An 18,934-nucleotide genomic window follows, 5' to 3' on the forward strand; every position below is an offset into this window, starting at 1 on the left:
GTGGGTGAAGGGTCAGAGGCCTGGTGGAGACTGTTGGGTGGGTGCAGGGTGAGGGGCCTGGTGGAGAGCATTGAGGGGGTGCAGGGTCAGGGGCCTGGTGGAGAGCGTTGGGTGCGTGCAGGGTGAGAGGCCTGTTGGAGAGCGTTGGGTGGGTGGGTGCAGGGTCAGAGGCCTGGTGGAGAGCATTGGGTGGGTGGGTGCTTCCTCGAGGACGTCCTCCTGTGACGCCCTTGTGCGGCCTCGTCGTCCTATATATATGGTCCTGGGCTAGGGCCTCAATCCTGGCCTCATAAATCCCTCCCAGTCTCCACTGTTTCATGTAGGTACACTGCGCACCGCGGACCACACACAGCTTCATATATAGCGCTGTATAAAGCACCTACTGGTTATACGTCTTCAAAGGCTGGTTATGAATTTATGGTGATGTGAAAAGCCTCTTGCGCCATGCTCTTTGTAATTTTACTATGTCATCTGATTCAATGCTCCCCAAAAGCAGCACAAGGCCCCCTACCAAGTATTTTTTTGCAGTTTTATATAGCGCGAATTCCACCCGAAGGCATCAGAGCGCTTTACATTAGCACCAGTTGCGTTACAGAGGGACACATTCATTTTTAGGCACGGGGAATCCATCATGCTATTGAAATGGTGCCATTGTTCCAGGTGGCAGCCCCCTCCATTGGGTGGGAAGGGTGCAAGGGGGTGGCCGAGAAGGGTGCAAGGCAGAGGGGAGAAAGGTGCAAAGCAGAGAGGAGAAGGGTGCAAGGTGGAGGGGGAGAAGGGTGCAAGGCAGAGGGGAGAAGGGTGCAAGGCAGAGAGGAGAAGGGTGCAAGGCGGAGGGGGAGAAGGGGGCAAGGCAGAGGGGAGAAGGGTGCAAGGCAGAGAGGAGAAGGGTGCAAGCCAGAGGGGAGAAGGGTGCATGGCGGAGGGGAGAAGGGTGCACGGCGGAGGGGAGAAGGGCGCAAGGCGGAGGGGGAGAAGGGTGCACGGCGGAGGGGAGAAGGGCGCAAGGCGGAATGGGAAAAGGGTGCACGGCGGAGGGGAGAAGGGTGCAAGGCGGAGGAGAGAAGGGTGCAAGGCAGAGGAGAGAAGGGTGCAAGGCAGAGAGGAGAAGGGTGCAAGGGGGAGGGGGAGATGGGTGCAAGGTAGAGAGGAGAAGGGTGCAAGGCAGAGAGGAGAAGGGTGCAAGGCGGAGGGGGAGAAGGGTGCAAGGTTGAGAGGAGAAGGGTGCAAGGCAGAGAGGAGAAGGGTACAAGGCAGAGAGGAGAAGGGTGCAAGGCAAAGGGGAGAAGGGTGCAAGGCGGACGGGAGAAGGGCGCAAGGCGGAGGGGAGAAGGGTGCAAGGCGGAGGGGAGAAGGGTGCAAGGCAGAGAGGAGAAGGTTGCAAGGCAGAGAGGAGAAGGGTGTAAGGGGGAGGGGGAGAAGGGTGAAAGGTAGAGAGGAGAAGGGTGCAAGGCAGAGGGGACAAGGGTGCAAGGTGGAGGAGAGAAGGGTGCAAGGCAGAGAGGAGAAGGGTGCAAGGCGGAGGGGACAAGGGTGCAAGGTGGAGGAGAGAAGGGTGCAAGGCAGAGAGGAGAAGGGTGCAAGGTGGAGGGGAGAAGGGTGCAAGGCGGAGGGGAGAAGAGTGCATGGCAGAGAGGAGAAGTGTGCAAGGCAGAGAGGAGAAGGGTGCAAGGCAGAGAGGAGACGGGTGCAAGGCAGAGAGGAGAAGGGTGCAAGGCAGTGAGGAGAAGGGTGCAAGGCAGAGAGGAGAAGGCTGCAAGGCGGAGGGGAGAAGGGTGCAAGGCAGAGAGGAGAAGGGTGCAAGGCGGAGAGGAGAAGGGTGCAAGGCGGAGGGGAGAAGGGTGCAGGGCAGAGAGGAGAAGGGTGCAAGGCGGATGGGAGAAGGGTGCAAGGCAGAGGGGAGAATGGTGCAAGGCAAAAAAAGGGTGCAAGACGGAGGTGGAGTAGGGTACAAGGGGGAGGGGGAGAAGGGTGCAAGGGGGAGGGGGAGAAGGGTGCAAGGGGGAGGGTGATGAAGTTACAAATGTTCCCCCCGGAAACATTTCTGCGGACGGCCATGATCAGAGCCCACCCCATGTAAACTTCTTGTAATGCCACAGAGCTCCTTCAGCCTTTCTCTAGCCTGTTTACTTTTAGTGGGAGTGCTTTATACTACTCTATGATGGTGTTGTATGCATTGAGATGTACTTCATAAGATCTTTGTGATTGCAAATAAAGGTTTATAATAGTGATGGCTACTCTCTGAATCCTTCATCACATCTAAGCTTGATTCTTCATGTAGACCAGTGGTTCCCCAAGGGTGCGCCGCTGCACCCCTGTGCGCGGGTAAAAAACATGGTGGGGAGCCACGGCCAACTGCCAATTAGGTCAAGGGAGCCACAGGTCAAAAAAGTTTGGGAACCACTGCCTTAAGGGAAGAACTGAGGATGCCAGCACAAGCGCAGGTCACAGCACTCCACCACCACCGGCACCAACACCACAGGCAGCTGCACCACAAGAGCCAGCCGAAACAGCAGAGCCAGCATCAACACTGCTGATTGACTCACCACCACAGCAAGCCTCACAAGAACTCTCAGCCTCACCAGCAGCAACATCACCTGTAGTGGTAAGACCCAGGAGGCATGATGCTGCCACTCTCCATGTCATGGAATCGTCCTCTGAGGACACAAGGGGGGGTGACACACCAACTGCTCCACTGGAGGAAACAAATGCTGGGCTGCAGTCCACCTCCGAGGGTGCGCACACAGGTGCGAGACACCGCAGGGCCCGGGAGCACAGCACAACTTGGCAGAGTGATGGGGTCTTTGGAGGGCTGGAGGCCAGTATGGTCAAGGTGCAGCGCCTGCAGGGGAAGACGATACAGTCAGTTCAAAAACAAAAACAGCACCTAAACGAGAACATGGTTAATATTGACAGGGGCATCATCTCCATGGCGGAGGGCATCAAGAAGATGGCTGAGGGCATGCGGGACATGTCCCAGTCTTTGTTGGTGCTTTGTGACAAACTGGACGAGGACAGGGCAAGAAGGCGCAGGGAGAGGCAGTACATGGAGCAGCACAACAGGGCAGTGAACCGCCTAGCAACTGCCACTTCCCTGCTCTGCAGGCGCTCAGTGGCAATGCAGGAGGGGCTTGTGCACTGCTGCACTGATGTCACCAGGGGGATGGGAAAGGTGACAACTGCACTGGAAGTGCTGCTGACCACCCAGTCAGCCAATGCTGGTGCACGAGGTGTGGTGGAGAGAGATGAGACCACCACCAGGAGCAGCATTACCCCCCTGTCCCGGACACCCGGAGGAGCAGCAGGTGGCAAGCTGCGGGCCCTGGCTCAGCAGACAGTGTGGAAGGCCAGCTGCACATTTCTGAACATATTTAGGGTGAAGTAACCCATTACTACCTATTAAGGTTGTCACCATTTGGACTTGCATGGTGTGCAATTTGTTCATTGTCGTAGTGCCCAGTTATTAAACTATGTCATGTACATGCAACGCCTGGCTGTGTCTCCTTACTTACTTAGAAATAGTTGCGTGTGATCCCTGCCCGTCTCTGTCTCCCATCTGTTGCTGGCGCCACTCCTGCTGTGATGGGCTCAGACTGTTCATCTTCATCATCAATATCCTCAATATCTGTTAATTCTACTGCTGTTCCTTTCCTAGTGGCAAGGTTGTGCAGCATTGCGCAAGTTGCAATTATTTTACAGCAGATGAGGGGTGAGTACTGATGTGTGCCTCTGCTTTTGTGGAGGCAGCGTAACCCGCTTTTTAACAGGCCAAAGGTGCGCTCCACGACGTTGCATGTAGATTTGTGTGCCACATTGTAACAACTCTCACTCGGGGTTTATGGGTTCAGGTAGGGAGTGTGGATGAATGAGCGGATGGAATATGCGCTGTCGCCTATGTGGAAAAGAGAGAGCCATTACTCACGTGTACAACAACACCTACATCTGCAATATTTATCTGGGTGTGTCACAGTGTTTTACCCAGCAGGTATCCTTCTCCGAATTCCCCCGCTGTCAGGCATGTGTAGATCCCACTGTTTTGGAAGATGTAGGAGTCATGGGTGCTTCCTGGGAATTTAGCCACGATGTCTGTGATTATGTTGGCAGCATCACAGATTACCTGCATATTTATTGAGTGTGTGGACTTTCTGTTCCTGGAGATGTACTCAGTGGCTGCCGGTGGGCAGATTGGGATGTGTGTGCTATCAATGCAGCCGATCACATGTGGGAACTGTGCCATTTGGCAAAAGTCAGTCTTGGTCTTCAGCAGTTTCACATATGTGTCAGGGAAGCTGATGTAATGATGCATTCTCTGCATCATGGCCTCCAGGAACTTCCTGAAGAAACGGGACAGGCAGCTCTGGGACACCCCACCTATCGCAGCTATCACTCCCTGGTAACTGCCAGATGCAAGCAGGTGTAGGCTACAGAGCACCTGCACATGTGGTAGTATGGCATGGGCCTTTGAAGTTGGGAGCTCCAAGAGTGGGTGCAGGTCCCTTATCAGGTCCAGGATGGTGTGGGGGTATAGCCTGCACCTTCCAATGGATCTCTGCCTCAGTAAATTGGAAGCGTGTGATCCGCTGTCTGTAGACTTGCTCCTCCCGTCTCCAGTTTCACTCTCCTGCTGCCTGTAGCCATAGCAGCCTTGCTATCACATAGAAAGTTGCCATTCTGATCGCACTGTTGCATTTTGGGGCCTGTTTTATGGCCTGCACCTGGTTACCACCTGCTTTCAATCCATGGTAATTACAGACTCTTAAATACTGAATTTCATGAAATTCAGTATTTTCGACGTTACCTACATCTCAATTCTCATTTTTACCGTTTCTTATTTACCGATTTGGTAAATAAGGATTCTGTAAATACTGATTCAGTAATTTAGAATTCGGTAATGATGAATCGGTATTTACCAATTCATATTTACTGAATCCTTACTTTTGGCCTCCTACATCTTAAATGCCTAAATACCGTCCGGTAACGGCAAATTTACCGAATTTCAGCTGTTACCGACTGGTATTTAGCTACCTACATATGGACCTAGCTCTCTTGTTCCTGTCTCTCTTTTTGATATCTAATCTTAAAAATGTACCCCGTGGTGGGCCAGTGTCAGGGAATCGACGCAACTTGGTTACCTTTGCTTACTGGGAGAGATGTCTTGCGTATGGGCTCTCTCCCCCACTTCATGATGGCCCCAGGCCAGGAGACAAACATTACTGGTGGGCCCTTGGACCCAATCACTGGGGCCCAGATCTTCGAGTGAGGCCCAGCCACGCAACCTGCTTGAGCTGCAGGAGCAGCAACTGGAAATGCCTGCTCCTGTGTGCTACATCTGAGGTGCAAGAGGGAGCAGGAGCCGGCCCGGCAGCTGGCAGTGGGCTCCCGGCGCTATCCTTAAACTGCGTACCTGCACCTTGGTGCCTATTGGGCAGGGGCACCACCCAGAACTTAAACCAATAGAAAAATAAAGTAAATACATGCTACAACACTGTGCAACAAAATGACACAAATCAGGCAATCCTGCTGATAATATATGTACGTGCTGGGCCGAGGTGTGCCCCATAATGCCTGGCGAGCGGCCTCTTTATATATTTGCCATTTTTGTGGCGCGCCAAAAAGGGGAAGAGGCCTCACCGACAGTTACCCAATGCGTTACATGGGACAGCAAGGAGGGCAGCACCCACCAGAATTGAATTAAAAGAGATTGCGTGTGTTCTAGGCCCACTTTAATATGATATTCCTGGAGAGTCTGCCTATTAGTTTCAAACACTTGTGTAGCTGGAGCTTTTTCTTTTGGGATCTTGAGTGAAGAAACCCCTCGTGGTTGGTCCTATGGATGCAGTTTTAGTTTATTGAAATGTTTAAGGAAAGACTCGGACATATTTGTGGTGGTTTTTAAAATCTTTTATTAACTGGCATTTAGAAGTGTGTGTGCATGCATGTGCATGTGTTTGTAATACATGTATTTTTCCTTTTTAAAAGAAAAAGCACTGACTGAACAATTATTTATTGAGTGTTGTTGCATTCCTGGGAATGGAAGTTAATAGCTCACCCACACCCTAAGTAGGCACTGGATTGCTGTGCTTCCCTACCCTCAGAAAGCAAAGTGTTACAATGGGTCTCTTGGCTTCAAGTAAGGAGACAATTGTGGACCAGTCACTTGCTCAGGACTCACAACCTGCACAACTACTAACCACTTTCTTACAAAAAGACTTAAAGAGGCCATTCAGTGAATGATGTCACAATAAATCCCAAATCCCCAGTTGTCATCATTGACAAACAAACAGCTGCTTTTACCTGCACGGGCTGCGGCAGCAAACAAAGGGCCTCATTTATGAAAAGTGACGCATCGCTGCGTGAAAAAAGTGATGCGTCACTTTTCATTGCGCCCTCTTGCGACATACTGGATGCGTCATATTTACAGTATGACACATCATCTCGCAAGGAGTTACAGATACGTCAGTATTTCTGAGGTATCCATAGGCGCAAAAATGACGTATTGCTGGAGTGTGTCACAAAAGTGAAGCAACTCCATCAATGAGTCATTTCACATGGGCAAGTCCCATTTCAAATGTGCCTGCATCAGTCTTACGCCTGCTCTGAGGCAGGCGTAAGATATTGACGCATTTGCGTCCTAGAAGTGATGCAGTGAAAACTCATAGATTTCACTGTGTGACTTTTAGTAGGTTTACTATTGTCAGAGCGCCCACCCTGCATACATTATACATGGCGCAGGTATAATGTGGTGCAGGACTTTACAAAATCACGCATCTACCTAGATGCGTCACTTTGTAAATATGACGCAACATGGTGCATTTTTTACGCTGCTGGTGCAAAAAGTGACGCACCGGCAGAGCAAAAGTGATGCAAGGGCTCATAAGTAAGCCCCAGACTTTCTAGAACGCCTACTGTCGGTTATTGTTAGAGATGCAGCACTAGAACAAGAGAATTGTGGGGCATATTACCAACAAGTAGCGATATTTATTGCTAAATAGGCTTAGCGACGATTTTTTTATCGCTACCTATCGCTGGATATGTCAGCGGAAACATGTTATTAGCAACGTTTTTCTCCATTATGCTAAAATATCCAGCGATAGCAGAGAAATGCGTGAATATCACTGAGAATACAGCGATATTCACGCATTAGTGACTAAATGCTCTAGCCATGTTATCCACCTCCCATTGGATAACATGGCTAAGAACTGGTCTGGGCAGGTGTTAGTATTTGGAGATATTCGCCTTTAGCACGAATATTTCCAACGCTATGCCTGCCTTGCTAATAGGCGATAGCGACGTTAGCGACTGCTTTCAGTTGCTAACTGGTTGGGTACGCCCACTTTGCATGTCATTAGCGATAAACATCGCTGACATGGAAAGCGGGCGCAAACCGCTCGCTATCGCCTAAAAGCTGTTGCTAACATCAGTTAGCGACAGCTTGCTAATAGGGCGATAGAATTATCGCCGCTTAGCGGCCGAAAATTGCCGTTAAATCGGCGATAATTGCCTATCGCCTCCCTTAGTAATATGCCCCTGTGTTTTTTTTCCTTACGTTGAATGGCCGCTTTAAGAGCCAGCTGGGCATCCAAGCGTCTCCCGCTAAAGTCTGGCATTACCCGCAGAAGACAAGCACAGCTCCTCGTGATCTCCAGGCCCGCCTTCAGACCACCCGCTGACCGATATCAGCCGCTTCTTTCCCCAGGGTAATGTTCTCACAGACATTCTTTTTTATGTCTTCGCTGTAATGAAAAAGTGCAGAATCTGTCAGCATGACTAACACCCTCTGCTTTAATAGTTTGCCTTGAGATGTGAATAGATTCATTAAGTCATCCAGACGACATTTTTAAAGTCTAAACGAGAGAGTGAAACCCTTCCCTTGGCAGGGATAATGCAACATTCCCAGCATTGTTGACCTTCAGAGACCATAAAATAAAGTCGCAAACATAAAAATACTTTGCATAAAGCCCAACTTCATTATGTGGTTAAAGGAAGAAACGTACTGGTTTTTGCGAGGCTGAGGGGTGCTGTAAATCTGGCGGGTGCAGTTTTTTCTGCTGTGCCTTTGGCCAAAGAAGGAGCTGAAAAAGGAGGCACTTGTCTAGATCCACATCTGGTTAGTGGTTGAAAGGCCGGTATAACCAGATGTGTCATGGCATGTCAACAGAAGCGTGGTAAAACCTCTGTACACAAAGAGCATCTTTGTGTTTTAGCCAATTGAAACGGGAACTCCAGACAGAGAAGCCACACTGTCACTGCATTTTGGAATACATTAGTAAATGTTGTTGAAGTGGTCTGTATTTTCGGGTTAAGAGTAATATTTAACAGGGCTGCATTCTGTGAAACTTCACAAAACCCACCGATGTATCAGGATTCCAGAGGTGCCACAGGATTGCCCTTCTATCTTGATATTTGTGAGTGGGGGCCGCCACTACTTAAGTGCTATACTCTGTGAAATGCCCCTTTGTGCTCACATCTGAATGCACGCCTGCCTCCCTTGATATTCTATATGATATCCCTCAAATACAGACTGTGGTGATTTACTCACGAGCCCCTTTTTTACAGGAACAGTTACCATATAATACCCGGCCTCCCATTCACTTTCTACACAGCACCACACTCAACTCTCACCCACTCAATATCCTTTAGAAGTCAAACATCCTCAAACCCTAGAGCAAAACGGGTGGGCTCTTTGCCATACATTGATCCACCCCACAGACACATTACAATGCACAGATTTGCACTGGACTCTCTCATTCCAATCCAGGATGCTGACACCTGTCAGTGTTGATTTTCTGTCAATAAAGATCAATACAAATAGAGTTTATGCTAACATTAGATTGTGTTTACACTGCCCTCCATCTTGCCTCAACGTCACAATATACCACGTGATGACTAATACCATCTTCTGCGCTAAATAAAGTATTGCTAGGGGCAGATTTACGAGCCCCTCGCGCCACTTTTGCGTCACTCTTTCCATGTTAAAAATGACGCAAAAGTGGCACAAGGGGCTTGTAAATCTGCCCCCTAGTGTTTACGTGACTGAGCAGACAGTGTTCTCAGAAAAAGTTTCTCATTTTACTGAATCAAGGATACTTTTCATCATCCCAAGCTCATGCTAAAACAATGTGTCAGCTTAACTGTTTAGCTAAAACTGTGAGAATGGCTGAATCTCAAAGTATTCCTATTATGAGAGAATCCTCGAATGTATTCTGTACTAAATGTTTCTTCTAGCTTGTTTCTAATTGGTCCTGACCCTGAAAACTATGTGGCATATTACCAACAACTAGCGATATTTATCGCTAAGTAGGCTTAGCGGCAATTTTTTTATCGTCGCGCATCGCCGGATATTATCGCTGATATAACGTGCTATTAGCAACGTTTATCTCAAAAGCGATAATATTTCCGGCGATGGCGGCAAAATCCATGAATATCGCTGAGAATACAGCGATATTCACGCATCATCGCTAACTGAGTCTTAGCCATTATATCCACCTCCCATTGGATATAATGGCTAAGAACTGGTCTGAGCAGGTGTTAGTTTTTGGAGATATTCACCCTTAGGGCGAATATTTCCATCGCTACACCTGTGTTGCTAATAGGCGATAGCGATGTTAGCGACTGCTTTCAGTCACTAACAGGTTGGGTACGCCCACTTTGCATGTCATTGGTCGATAAATATCGCTGACATGCAAAGCGGGCCCCAAACCGCTCGCTATCGCCTACAAGCTGTCGCTAACTGCTGTTAGCGACAGCTTGCTAATAGGGTGATAGTATTATCGCCGCTTAGCGGTCAAAAACGGGCGCTAAAGCAGCAAAAATTGCCTATCGCCCCCTTGATAATATGCCCCTATGTATTCCCACGGAGTGTATGGATGTCTTTGTTCAAAGCCCTGTAAAGGTACATGGATTTCTGGGACTAGAGAGAACCCCTTTTCCCCACTGTAGAAGGCAAAACTATGCAGGCTTTTACTTGGAAATGTACTGGATTCTTTGTACTTATGATTCATATACTTTGCTGCTGACCTGCTCAAGGCATCTTTATTATAATCTGCATAATATTCCTTTATATAAAGTATAAAACAAGCATCTTTAACTGTCATTCTCATAAGAATGTTTACGCCTTGTTGTATGGATCGCCCTGACAAGAAAGTGAACGTTCCAGTCGGGGAGCACCAAAGTCCATATCGGGACTATACGGCTCCTGGTCCTAGCCATTGGTGCGCCCCATGAATTTGAATTTAAGACTGATTTGTGCACTGACACATCCTATGACAAAACGCACAATGTCTACTCCCTGTGAAGGCACCTAGGTACAGACCAAGCCCTGGTTAGATCAAAAGCATAGGGCATCCACATAAAAGCCCTTCGGTGAGGGCATCCATCTAATACCTTAGGCAAAGCCCAAATAAGTTATGTGAATGCAAGAACGCAGCCTTTTAACATCCAGAGTCGCATTCCTCCTCAAGTCTTTCTACATCTGTCTAAGTGTGCTCTTGTCTCGTTGCTCAGAAGTCTTAATCACACTTGCCAGAGTACAAATGGTCCGCCGCAGTGAAAGTATACCAAACTACTAAGTAGAACTGAGACAATCAACACTACCGCCCCCATTCCTTCCCTAATGAAGCATCCATATTTAGATACAAACAGTCCTGCCACAGGCAAACTGGTTATAGATGGGATCCCCTACCTTTGTCCCTAAGTCAGCACACACAGAATGACATCTGGATCTGTATTACACATAGAAGGATCTGTCCCTGCTTGTGTCATGGCACAACTGTACCTAGAAGTGCCAGGTGCAAACAGGGACAGTGTGCCTTTTTAAGGCTAATGCACTGCCCCAATAACATGTCTGCTTTGGAGGCACCTCGATAGGAAAGAGTTGTTTGAAGCTGGTCCATCTCTTAGAGACCAATTGCAACCTGATCTGCATCACAAAGGCAGACAGAGATCCCCCTGCAGGCTGGTGCAGTGAGTGACTACTCCCTCCTACAAGCGGCGTCTGAAGTGCTCCACGGGATCTCAATTAATATCTTGCAAGAGTCGCCGTCAGTGGGGCACAGATCTGTGCACCTTTTTATGGTGCACTGTTAGTGCACTTCCTGATGGCCTCTTTGCCTCTGCGCTCGCATCTTTTATGGAGTGGGGGCATAGTAGCAACATATTTTCCAATTTTGCATAGGGCCATACCTCTGCGTAAATGATGGAATGCCCCCCCTTCAATTGTACTGGTGCTATATGTGTGCCGGAGATGTCTGCATTACAGAAGGACTGCATCCCCTTCTGGACCATTGAAGCACCCGGGGACACAGAAAGCAGCCCCACATGCACATTGCACCCTCTGGCCACTTTATGTAGCACTGCCCCACAACCTATGTTATGATAGGCTTTTATTATTAGCCAATCTAGTACAGAACATATGGAAAAGCAATAGTAACAAATATCACCACGTATTGTGGCAGTAGTGAACATACACGCACTGTCTGAAGAAACCTAACATTATGTTCATTGTTATTTCTACTGACTTCAAAATTTCTGGCACAAATCATTTGTATCTAAAAAATCTGCCATCCAGAAGCAGAATGCCTGATGCCAAGGAAGGCTGCCCAAAGCAGAGAGAGAACACCCACAGTCTGTTGCAGGCTGTAATGGAGATGTCCTGGGGAACTTGCTCCATAGACCTAATGAAGTCTCTCTGTGCGAGACACAGCATGTTTTACTATATGGGGCCACTATGCATGAGGTACACGAAGGGATGTCCACTTGATATTGACATATAGTGGGAACAACTGCATAAGAGTTATACACACTGCTGTGTGAGAAAATCAATGAATAAAAGGCACGAATGGCTAAGCAAGCAATAACATTTAACATTTGTCATGTAAATGTGAGAGGAGGCACACAGTCATAGACACAAATTCATTTTATCTCCAAAGGCAAGTCACATGGGATATTGTGGGGGTCACAGACCGTAGTTCAGGAGCCCAACAAAATGGAACAATGTGTGCACTTTCACCATCGCCCACCTCATCTCGTTGGCCCACAGAGAAGCAGCTAGCTGTGGTGTGAGTGCAGACACTACTACAGGGTGAGGAGGCCTCAAACTCTTACTGCCCTTGGATTCTTCTGCACCCAGTATACCTCTAACAAAATATCTTTATTTCTAACCCTGACAGGCCCAATTTCTGGTACTAGACGAACACCCACACACTCCTTTACACATGCAATGCTTATGCACAGACACACTACATAAACAACTGACATGAGGACACACTTTCAATCATTTTCTCTCTCTCTCTCTCCCTTCATCGCTTTCTCAGTCCTTCCCATCCCAAATGTACATAAAGAACAGCTATTTGGTGAAATTTTAGGCACACATTAACGCATACATATACATGCTTATATCTTTCTCGCACCCTCGTGCTTGTGTTGGTAAGTCCCCCTCTCACCTCTGTATCACTTACCTTTATGCCTATTTTTTCATATCTTTTCTTGTGAGCAGTAGCGGCTCCTGGAGGGAGTGCTGCAGGACAGTGGGGTGGGGCAGGGGAGGGGCAGGGTGAGGGTAGTAAACTTCGGCATACGGCCAATCGGAGTTAGGTAAAGAAATAAAGAAATAAAAATCAATTGTGCACGCTGCAATACCAAATGCGTTGCAGCATGCACCGTTTAATTCCCACCCTGCCCCTCCCCCACCTCACCGCCGCACAGCACTCCCTCCAGGAGCCGCTACTGCTTGTGAGGTCTCCCTGTTGCTTTCTCGAATTGCTTCTCTTGTACTAGTCTCTCCCCCTTCACTCTGATCTCTGTTTGTTCTGCCTGTGGCCTGGGGTATGTTAGAAATGGGATCTCTGGTTGGCAGAGGCTTGCGCCAAAGCCAGGTAGATACCACCACTCTAGTCAGGGCAAGGGAGTTACACACCAAAGATAACCCCTGCTCACCCCCTTGGTAGCTTGGCACGAGCAGTCAGGCTTATCCCGGAGGCCACGTGTGAAGCATTTGCGCACGCACACAGCAACAACATCCCAGGCACACTACAAAAGGAACTCCACACAAGGTTATATCAAAATAGAATTTGTATTCTCAAAACACATTAGAATAGTAATAACACCATGTATACAGTGCCAACTGGCACTGGGCAAATATTTACAAGGGATTATATACAACTGACAGGGCCACCTGGACCACTGTCAGAACCATCCCAAAGCGAACTCAGTAAAAGTAAAACAGATCATAAACGTACAACCAGTAACTAATGGTAATCACTGTACTTAGCATCAGCCTGTAACATAAACTACCTTGTGCACAGTATCACATCAGGCACGTATTACATTCTGCGCTAACCTCACCAGCATAAACACCTTAAGCAATTCTCTCACAAGTCTAAACACGTTAGACCCTAAACTCCTAAGCATAACTCACATTAGGGGCGTAAATCAGACAGTGAAACATAACCTCACTAGCATAAACCATGATATGCAGAACAAACCTCATAATCAGAAACCACAGTTAGAGGTATAATACAGGGTGTATAAAACATACTGCACACATAACATTTCCTAGCACCACATCACATTAGGGCCTAGTGCCCTATTAACCTAACAATCCCCCTGTCCAACTGGCCATCTCAAAAAGGGGCTCAAATGCCCTCTGTCCGAAGAGTCAGGGCTGCTGCCTCGGCAGCGAAAGTCAAGGGTGTGCCACTGCGCAAACCTAAACGTGGGAGCTGCCCACTACTTGCTGGGCAGCTGGGAAAGTATGGGGCAAAGGAGTGCATCTTTTTTTCTTTTTTTTTACTTTTATATAGCGCAAACTAGACCCGAGACATCGGGTATCAGAGCACTTTACAAGAGCACCAGTATCGTTACAGATGGACACATTCCTTTATATTTTTTTGTGAGGCACGGGGAGGTTAAGTGATTTGCCCAGAGTCACAGGATGTTGATCGCCGAGATTCGAACCCGGTTCCCCCGCGTCAAGATCGACCGCTTTAGCTCCTAACTACACAAGGCATGCCCACAAAGAACGGTGCGCCTAAACGGTGCAGCTGCCCACTACTTGCTGGGCAGCTGGGAATGATGGGGAAGGCCTGGTACCTCTGTGCCACTTCTGTCCCTCTCAGGGACTTTCTCAAGAACTGCGCAAAATGTTGCAGCTGCCCACGCTGGTGTGGCGCAGCTGGGGAGAGAACAAATGGCTCTGGCACAACTGTGCCCTCTGGGCCTCACTGGGGCTCTTAACACCATATTGCCCCTGTTGGAGCCACGCACAGGCTCTGAGAATGATCATGCCCAATATGGGGCCCAATATGGGACCTCTGGACCCCCCCAGGGGGCCCTTTAAAACAATTTTGTAGCGGCCCGCTCTCCTGGCGGGGCCGCTCAGACTCCGTGCCACACCACGGAGGGAAGCATAGGCCTCTCTGGGCCCTCGAGAACATAATTACGTCCATCGTTGGAGTGGCCCGCTCCCTGGCGGGACCACTCAGCACCACTGCCCTTACAATGCCACGGTTGGCACTAGCGAAGCACCTAGCCTCCCCTCTCAACTCACCGGCTCTGGGGGCGTAGGCAGCAGTCTTCTCTTGCCGGTGGCAGCAGCACTTGGAGGGCTTCCTTCTCCTCACGGGAGCCCTGCGCTGCTATCGCCGGCATCAGTCGCTTTTATTCTTCACCCTGGCCCCCTCCTGGGACCCAGGGCTTCAGGGGCGAAAGCAGGGCTCCCACCTGCACCTGGGAGCCCTGCTTTAGCTTCATCTCTCCCGGCCATAGAGTGTGCGCGGGTCTTCCCTCTGGGAAGCGGAAGCCCCAGGTGCAACTCCTCCCTGCCATCTACATGCCGATCTCCCTATTCACCACTGGGCAGACCCATCCTGACTCCTGGAGCCATCCACTTCATCCAGCACCTGTCAATCACAAATCAGACATTCAATTCACATCAGGCGGGCAGACACACAGCACACAGAAATGCCAACTTCTAAAAATGGTACTTCTCCACTAGTCACAATAAATCTGCGCACACCATTGCGCAGCATTTATTTTCACGAGTTTGCACATACTAAACTCGCCCCTGCACTCCTCTCATATCAGGAATTACCATGGACACACATATCCCCCATGCATTCCTAAGGGAGGGCAGGCCAATCTCACCACATGCACTCAGAGAGCGCACGCACTTTACACAGGGCCACAGTGCTAAAGTGCGCAGAGGCCAAAAATCACTACCATCATGTCAGAGCTCAAGGCAAAAAGTTCAGGGGTGAACCTGCCAAAAGGGCCAAGTCCAACAGGTTATGTAAGTTCTACCTATCTTAATTGCAAAAAACACAGTTGATGGACAGAATGTAGAACAATGTCATACATTCACCCCAGTACAAGGATCTGGGCCTAAATCCATCGTTTTTTTGCACTCCACACTACCCTGGGTTAGACACTGGCTATATGCAAATCAGCTCTGACCCTGTGCCTCATGGGAACAGTCCAGTCCGAACTACCAAGCCATGTTTTTCCCAGACCGGAATCAAGCATCCAAGGACCGGTTTCTGGCTATCAGCCTTCATCAGCCTGGATAGCTTGACTCCAGTGATGTGGAGAGCCTGGGACTCACGTCTGAGTATACCCAGCACACTCGAGTTCTACCTATCTTAACACAAAGCCACAGACCCAGCTCTTGCCTCTATACACGTGTTGGTGTTTCTTTGCCTCTCTTTCTTTTTACTGTCTCCGATGCATCTCTCGTTCTTACATATGCATCTGTGCAGTCTTTTTACCTTTTTGCATTTGAAGAGGCCCTGTGTCTCTCACTCCTGGCTTCCTGCATATCTTCACTGTCCCTCATTGCTGTGCCTCTGGAATGAATCATCCAACTCTTTCTCTGTGTTACCTTCGGCCCTCTCTCCATTCCTCTCTTCAGCAGCCTAGAGCTAGGGCTGTACCGGGGTCAGTAAGATTAATAAACTGGGGGTGGGGGTGGGAAGAGGAGTTTCAAATTTTCCGAACAATCACTCCAGCAAATCATGGCAAAATATATACATAAAAAGCAGGGAATGAGGGAGATTAAAGGGGAGCGGAAAGGGAGAACATTGCAGATTGTTAGGGATACTTAAATCACAATAATTTGTAAACTAGCCAACATTTTTAAGAACTTCAAAACAGAGAGGAGAGTGAGCAGTTGTAGTTGGTAGTGGGTGTACCTGCAGGGCGGTGACATGGGAAGGGGCAGGGTGGGGGGTACTAATGTATGGATTACGGAGCTTTACAGGTAAGTAAACATATACATAAATAAAATTAATTTTGTTGCATGCACTGCATCCCCAAATGCGATGCAGTGCGCACAACGAAATTCATTTTATTTATTTATAGGTTTACTGACATGTAAAGCTCCGTAATCTATACATTACTACACCCCTCCCCATGTTACCGCCCAGCAGGTGCACCCACTACCGACCATGGCTGAGAGTTAGTGTGTATGTTTTTGTCTGTGTATGCCTGTAAAAATCCCTGGAGAAATCTGACAAACACCTCCCCACACCCGACCTAAAGCACCTATACCCAACTATTTAATAGATATTACATTTATTACGGGGATGTAACACTGCAAATACCCCCTCCCCCGACGGTAAGCCTCTGCCTTGAGCCCTCTCTCACTCACCTTCTATGCCTTAAATCTCTCTTTTGTTCACCTCTCTGATTTCAGTTTCCCTCCTTTTTCTTTGTGCCTGTGGACTTGCTCAGTCAATAACGTGTTTTATCTTTTGATCACTCCACTGTTTATGTCTTTCTCACTGCCCTGTGCCTTTGATTTCTCTCTCATTCTCATCTGTGTCTTTGAAGCATCATTTTTTTGCTCTCTGCCTTCCTCAATTTTCATCCTTCTATCTTACAAATACGAGGTCTTGAAAGTGTAAGGCAGCAGGATGGCTGGAAAAATATTAATAAAAAGTTGATTATTAAACAAAATGGGAATTTGAACTTTAGCAAATGTAATATTTTGGGATACCTCATTGTACACCATTATGTAGATATACAAGAGATATGGCAGATAAAGGAAAAAAATGGATGTGCTCAACATGGCTAAGATGTCAAGCCGTGTGTTTAATATAGCCTTATAGCCCGCCCTAGCGGGCTATACCGGCTATTAAAGGCACGCTGATTCGTTAAAGGCCCGAGCCGAAGTCAAAGGACTTCAACGAGACAGTGGGACTTTAACCCTTTCCATGCGGCCGCGATTCAGCACGAACAGGGGCGGGCCGTGACGAACCCCAGCCGTCATCAGCACACGAGCACCATAGTGCATGACGGCTGGGGTTCGTCATCAGCATGGAAGGGGTTAATAGCTGGTATAGCCCTGCTACGAAGGGCTATAAGGCTATTAGAACATTCTGCCACTAGAGGGCAGAATGTTCTAACAAATTAAATAAAGGGTTCTCGAAGCTCGCGGGGATATAAATCCCCTCGAGCTTCGAGAAGCCTTTGTAGAACATTGGAATGTTGCTCTGCGGGCCTTTACCGGCCCATAGAAGCAGGGAGCACTCCATAGTCTGCAATGGAGCTCCCAACATTCCAATGTTCTAATAAATAATAACGATGAATATAATACATTCTTTCTGGTCTTTGTTCAATTAGTGTACATGGCTGCAGGTTGTCCAGCAAAGTTTTTTAAAGGGTAAGCGCTGAGGACTATTTTGTAGAAACTGGAAACACTGTTTTAGGTAAAAAACATATTGAATTCAAATTGGTCAGTAGAGTGGTCATGAGAGGGCATTTAAGGGGGCAGGGTGGGTGGAGGATCACCGCTGTACAATATTAATTAATGTATTTATTATGCACAAAATGTGCCAGAAAGTAATTCTAATATCAGTGCGTGAGTAGGGGTGGATTAAAAATGTGGTAAAAATAGGACAAGAGCAAGTGGAAACCAATTACCGAAAGAAAATGCTATCTGAAAGTTCAAGACTCCAGTAGGGATCTGAAGATAGTTAAATCAAAAGGTTTTTCTTATATAATGGTGTGAGAGCAGATTTATTATTTTCAGTGTTCCTTTTGTGTGTTTAAGTTAGAATACTCCAAAAACAGAGAGTCACCCAAATCGAGCCAAAGGGACGGGTAGTTAAACAATTTAAAGACAATGTTTGTTTTTAGATTAATATTCTTCTTGGTCAGCTTCTGGTACCGTGTATTTTGTTCGACTACAGGCTGATAAAATAAGATTTGGCACAGAAGGGATCCTTTTGTCTTTAAATTGTTTAAGTTAGAATAACCAAGCCACCAAAACAAATCTACTAGGCCTTTCTCATTTTGCATTTACAGGGGAAGACACCCTACCACCCCACAGCACTCGCTTGAGGAGCCGCCACTGTTTGAAGCAATGTTCTAACTATACCCACTCTTGTAACACGTCGAGAACTTTTCCTGTTACTGCGGAGGACTGAAGAGTCCATTGAAATCAAATGTTGCAGTTAAAGTCTCATGTGTTCATGAACATCTATTGGTTTTTGTCACCATTACTTCATTTCACACCATGTCATGAGTATCACTTTCAGTGTTTTAAAACCACAAAATGCGCAACTTTTGGGAAGTGTGCCCAACCTTTCCTTACTTTCTTACTGAGCAGTTTGCTATTTAATTCTATACTTGAAATATTTTTTATTGCCAGAACACCATGGGCTTGTTTTAGTGAAGGCAGACTCGTTGACACTTTGCCATTTGACTATATACTTAGAAAATGTTTGTGTTCCAGCTATTGATTTATTCCGGAAGTCAACCTTATGTTAAACCTTTTGCTTATCATAAACTACTTGGGTGCTAAATAATGTTGATTAACCAATTGCATTTTTCTTTCTGTACGGATTCTACATTTTGAATAAACCTTCATGGTGTGGGCTTTCAATCTTGTCTTGTGTAGGTTTTCTATATTCGCCTTGGGTCCTTGCCTTTAGGCACT

This window comes from Lissotriton vulgaris, chromosome 4_1 (genome assembly GCF_964263255.1).
Source record: "Lissotriton vulgaris chromosome 4_1, aLisVul1.2, whole genome shotgun sequence".
In the NCBI taxonomy this organism is placed as follows: Eukaryota; Metazoa; Chordata; class Amphibia; order Caudata; family Salamandridae; genus Lissotriton; species Lissotriton vulgaris.